Here is a 6,330-nt window from a genome sequence, read left to right as displayed (position 1 = left end):
AACACAGGAATGTTGCTTTTAAATTATTCATATTTATTATATTTTATTTAATGAAGAACGCAAGTAATTGCTTATAAGTGGAGTACAGAAAATTATAAATGAGTTTCGGATGGATTCAGGATTTTTTTGACATTTTTACAATGGAAGAAATGTCAATATTGACAATTGAATTCGTGAGCAGCCTCTTCAAAGGATTCTGTATTGGTGTGAATAAGTTTGTTTTATTCTTGAGGTGAAATTTGTATACATTTGGTTTGTGTATATGATAAAAAGTATAATAGGGTGTCGTTTGGTTTGTTTATTTTATTTAAATATTTTTTCAAGATATTGGTGTTTCGTTGTTTTAACAAATCAATTTATTTTTGATTCATATTTTTGCGATCAAAATAAACTGATTAATATTTTATTTAAAATCGAATCAAGAGATCTTACTCTGCTTAGGATTGTAATATCAAGTTAAATGATTAATTTAATTGTTAATTTGATTTAATTATTGATGAAGATTTAAAGACTATTTAATGAATACAGATATAAAGAATATGTTTTTCTTAAAAGTAACAGATTAAAAAAAAAAAACAATTAATTGATGACAAACACCATTCCAACGAGAAAAACAACTTAATTTGCAATGATATTTCATTAAAAAATTGAACTCCATAGTGAATAAGTTGTATAAAATAAGTATTCTGAAATTGCTTTATCAGCCTAATAGGCTTTTCACACCAAGTCCAAAATCCGGTTTTGACGAAATTATAGGTTTTGGCCAAAAAAAAATCTTGGTAAACCACAAGTTTTATATAAAACCTCTTGAAAACTAGTAGCAATTCAAAGTTGAACTAAACAAACAAACCTTTTGAAACATTCAGCGCTCAAATTAATGTAAACAAAGCAGCTGATGGCTGCTGTTAAAACAAATATTTCATTTTGAAATAAACTTGGTCGTTGTAAGTTATATTATTTATACAATTTCCTTACAAAATAAGAATTATTGCGTTTGTTTTTTATTTACAAAATTAAGTCACAGTGGGCTAGGAAAACTTGTGGCAGAACATTAAACATCGTGGTAATCGTTGTTCCAGTGAATAAAACCACAACATTAAACTATTGCTCCTAGATGGACAGCGATGCCAACACTAAGAAAATCTTCAGTGCTTTGGACGAGCCAGGCAAATCCTCAAAGAAGAAGCCGAAGAGATAGTCATGGAGAAATTACAGTCCATCATAATAGCTTCAGTGATCGCTCTGGATGAGTGTGATTTTTTTACGAATCTCGAAATAGGAATAGACCTTTTCTGCTCCGGCCATAAGGACCTACCCGAAATCGTTCAGAATCTTCTGAACCCCGCATTTACACGTTTTCAATTGCTCGGATGGCCACAATATATGGTGATTCTGAAGGCACATTTGACCAACAGAAGCAATGGTCATAAGCTCAGTATTTTGGATTGAATTTGTTGTGAAAGAAGAAGAAAATGAATTTTTATTGTAATAGTTTTGTTTGTTGTTGAATTTATGACATATGTTCTACACAATTAGCTTTTCCTTAGTGAATTTTTCTGGCCGGTTGAAGTGAACAAAGAGGATAGCTGCAGCCAAGCGAGAGTGTCGGGAGAAGTCCCCAGAACTTCAGTTGAAATTCTTCTTCGAGACGAGCTAGTGTTACGGCCTTATCTGCGCTGATATTCTGCTCTATGACAGTACAGGAAAGGATTAGGGTGTCGACGGCAAAGACAAATCCTTAGGAGAATGTTTGCACTTCAAGAATTTTTAAAAAATTGAATCTTGAGAGAATACATGCCATGTACATAGACCACTTAACTGTTTGAAAGGAAGTAGTTGGATATTTTCATTTTATGCACATCCGTATCAAAACGTTTGTTTAACCACACAATAACGGGATCCCATTCGTTCTTTCGGAGCTCGTATAGATCTTTGTCTTCCTAAAAATTAACTTGATAAGTACCTACATGAGGCTTAAGTTTGTATCTTGCATTTCCAGATCCTTTAGTTCATTAAAGAGTAAATCGAAAGTTATGCGGTTCATTCTGAAATGTTTTTTTCATCAATACAAAATTTGACAGACATGTTAAACAAATTTAAATGTCAAATGAAAACGTGTAAATGTTCGGTGTGAACGATTTCCGGGTTTTCGGAAACTTTTTGCCAAAAACCCGGTTTTGGGTTTGACATGAAAAGGCTATTAGGCTTAACTACATGCAACTAAAAAAAGTGGACAAAATTGTATCTTACCAACAGACTCGGACCTCTAGAAAACAGGAGTGAAGAGTTAAAACGGCCTTAGCTTTCACTTTTTCCAAACACCAATGCATTTAAACAAGAAGTTGAAACAATTGTGTGATAGATGTCGCTCTGAGCTAATACTTATGTTTAAGCCGACGCACGTTATTTGGCACACATTTTTTTTCTTATGAAACTTTTCGACCTTGTATTTCGAGTTCAAGACCACAGCAAAACTAGACACTTTATTATAAAATCGAAAGTTCACCAAATTTATTTAAAAAGTTAAAGGTAAAACTCATGCATTTTTTTATTTTAGACAGAGATGATGAGAATCTCATTTTTCTAATTAAAAAAAAAGGTTTTGTTGGGATACTAAAAGGTACGACTATAAAGAATCTATTAGCATACTAAAAATAATTTGGCGACTTCAAGTGATGTTTTTTTTAATTTTTTAGAGAAAGGTGTCGCTACCATATGTGCGTATTTTTCTTGCTTTTAATTTAATTAATTAATAAATTTGTACACATCGGTTAAAAGAGAAGCCCTACATACCATATTTTACTCAGCTTCTTTTCTTATTTCATTTCCAAAATGGAAAACAGGACATATTCATACATATGTATTTATTTTCATAGCTCTAAAAATTGTCCATTTCATTAACTTAAAATTAGTAAGGTGCTTAATTTTATATTGACACACCAGGTAAATGAAATATAAACTCGATTTATTATTTATTCTTACCTAACAATCAAATAAACTTTGCATTTCTTTTCAACCTTCTTTAAATTGTGGGATAAGAAATCCTTTAGAAAATCATGTCGTATAAATTCTGTACCCATTTTACGTAACTTACAGTCTAAAACAAAATTTAACTGTCAATCTTCTGTCAGAACAAAATGAAAAACAAAGAAGGGAGTTGCTAGATAATTTGAAAACAGAAAGAATGTACGCAATCATTTAACTGTCACAAAAAGATCAACGACGCACACCAAACGAGGGAGGTGGGGAGAGGTGCCTCCACTAAGGCACCTCTTCTTATTAATCAACGGTGGTGTCTACAGTTCCAGTAAGGTTGAACTACTAAGTGAACACCGTATAGGGCTTCTTCGACTTATTCAGAGCCCAGGCCTATAAGGAGCGGTTTTATCCGGCTCACCATCCATGCATCGGGGTGACTTCCTGGCCACGTTAGAGCTTTCATAGTTGCGAAGCACCAACAAGCCTCGGATACGGACGGATTTACTGTTGACAACCAACGCAAACGAATAAAGGACAACGAATATCGGATATGCACGTGGAATGTTAGGTCCCTTAACAGACCACGTGCGGCCGAACAATTAGCGGAGTCCCTAGACCGCTATAAAGCGGAAATACGATGGGATGGGCCGGGCAAAAAGAAGAAAAGATGAAAAACTGCGATATTTACTATGGTGACTGCTACCACGAAAACCAACAGCGCTTATTTGGATGCAGCTTCGTCATTGGAGCCAGACTTAGGCAAAAAGTCTTGAGCTATAGGTGCATCAATAAGCGCCTCATAACCATACGCATCAAGGCTAAATTCGGCAACATTAGTCTGATATGCGCGCACGCCCCCACAGAAGAGAAAGACGACAACACCAAAGATATGTTGTTCGAGCTCCTAGACAAAACATATGAGCAGTGCCCTAGCTACGATATTAAAATAGTCCTGGGCGATTTTAATGCCAAGCTAGGAAGGGAAGACATCTTTGGTGGAATAATCGGGAAGAACAGCCTGCACGACAACACTTCCGACAATGGATTCAGGCTAATAGATTTAGCTGCGAGGCGAAACGTCATGGTAGCCAGTACGCGTTTTCCACACCTCAACATCCACAAGGGAACTTGGACTTCTCCAGATCAGACCAGAGGGAGGTGCTGCGAGAAGGTACAACGTCGAACGGCTACAATCGCCAGAGATCGCCAAATCCTTTTCTGACCGAGTTACCAGTGGCAACAGTGCCAAGATGCAATCAGAGAAGCCGCCTCTGATGTGCTGGGTTTCAAACAGACACCAACAAGGAACTCCTGGTTTGATGAGGAATGTCGGCAGGCAAATGCATCCAAACAACAGTCACGCAAAGCGGCGCTGCATAAAAGGACGAGAGCTGCTCGTGAGCAGAAAAGGCGAGAGGAACGCCTACTTCTCAGAAGGAAAAAGAGAGGGCATGAGAAGCGTGCGGTCGAAGTTGTTGAGAGGTTTCAAAGCAGGAATGAAGTTCGAAAGATTTATTAACAGGTGAAATGAAATACACAAAGTATAAGAAATTCACAAGCAGAACCGAAGGTTGCAAAGGCAAAAGTGGAAACATCTTCAATGCTGAGGATATGGAAGGACCACTTCTGTATAACGACGACAAAGACGACAAACCGAATTCCGCTGTCAGGCAGGATGATCCATTCAATATAGACGACGAAAGCCAACAATCCCGTCCTCCCGACTTAGACGAAGTAAAGAAGTAAGTCATGTGATTTTTTTAACATCGTGCTGGAAAGAATAGTGCAGAGCTCACACGTCAACACTAGAGGCCCTATCTTTCAAAAGTCTATCCAATCACTGGCATATGCTGATGACATTGTCATAATCAGAAGAACTCAGCGTGATGTCAATGGGGCTTTTGTGAGTATTGAGGCTGCAGTAGTCAAGGTGGTATCTTCTAGATACATGGGCGGGCAAATCCTCCGAGGGTCAATACCATCATCATCGACCCTCACACCTCTATAGAGAAAACTCCCCCCTCAGATAGCTGGACGTTTCGGGTTCCCATCTTTTTATTTTTTTTGATTTTATTTGGTAGGCATGAAATCGTAACACCTCCGGCGAGCTAGCTCGTGCTTTTCGCAAGCATGCCAAGCTGCCGTCGTCTGAACACCCTCACCTTCCTGCTGCCCGGATCAGCATCTAGTGCCTGTGGCTAGGGGTTGTAATGGTGGTAAGGTAAGGGAAGGTGAGGAACAGCCGTTATTTTTTTACAGGTGGAGAAGTTTGTTGGGTGAGGCCCTAGTTCACACAGGGCTGTAGCGCCACCTTAAGTAAGTAAGTAAGGTATTACGGCTATCAAACATATTGATACCCATCAAATATTCTATCAGCTTCAGAATCTTCGTTGACAAATGTATCAAATATAGGGCAAAGAATTGTAATTTGAATTCGATGCTTCAAACCCACTGGACAAACCGCTATTCAGTTCCAGAGCGATGTCTTCCCATTTTTTGGTTAGGACTGGCTTAGCTCATATGCTTTTTACAACCTAAGGATTTTCCTAAAATAGTTCCACAAGCCTTTCTATTTGTTTTCTGCTGCTAACTATTCTACTCCTAAATAGACAAAATATTATTAAGGAAAAAGAGAAATTTTTTTAATGGAAACAACTTACATTATTCCGCCGAAATTATTAAAAGACCAAAACACAAGAACTCAACACAAATGACAAACGTCAAACACTAAACAAAACCTATTCACAATCGTATATTGATTAGTATTCACAATGGGTGAAAAATTATCATTTGATACTCATAATACCAAATTATCAATAAATTGATACAAGTTATCAGTTATCAAATAATTGATAGTTGATAGCCATAATAGGGCTATAAGATCTTAGAAATATAAACTGGACAAATAATTACCAATAGCAAGAAAAAAGACATACCAAAGAAATCTTATTATATATGGACTAGCAGACTTTGATTCCACTTGTCTCTTTTGCGACAAAAGCGGAAAACATTGTGCTACATCATTTATGTAATTACTACCTAGTAAAAATTTAACTAGAAGGGTAGTCAATCGAGAACGGTCATATTAATGACAATTGTAAATTTTTAAAAAAAGGAAACATTTGTATTTTAAAAACTTTAAATAATCTTTTTTGTTAAATATAAATAAATAAATAAATCATCATTATAAATCCATGGATGGAATCTCCATTACCACCCAAACATTTTTGATGATAATAGGGGAAACATCCGTCCAGGCCCTTTTCCAATCGGTGGCATCTATTTTTTTATGAGCTACTGCAGATCGAATTAAACTATTACTTACTTACTTACTTACATAAGGTGGCGCTA

Source organism: Eupeodes corollae, chromosome 3 (assembly GCF_945859685.1).
Source record: "Eupeodes corollae chromosome 3, idEupCoro1.1, whole genome shotgun sequence".
NCBI classification, from domain to species: domain Eukaryota; kingdom Metazoa; phylum Arthropoda; class Insecta; order Diptera; family Syrphidae; genus Eupeodes; species Eupeodes corollae.
The sequence above is the reverse complement of the archived record's forward strand: the minus strand, read 5'-3'. Positions refer to the sequence as shown.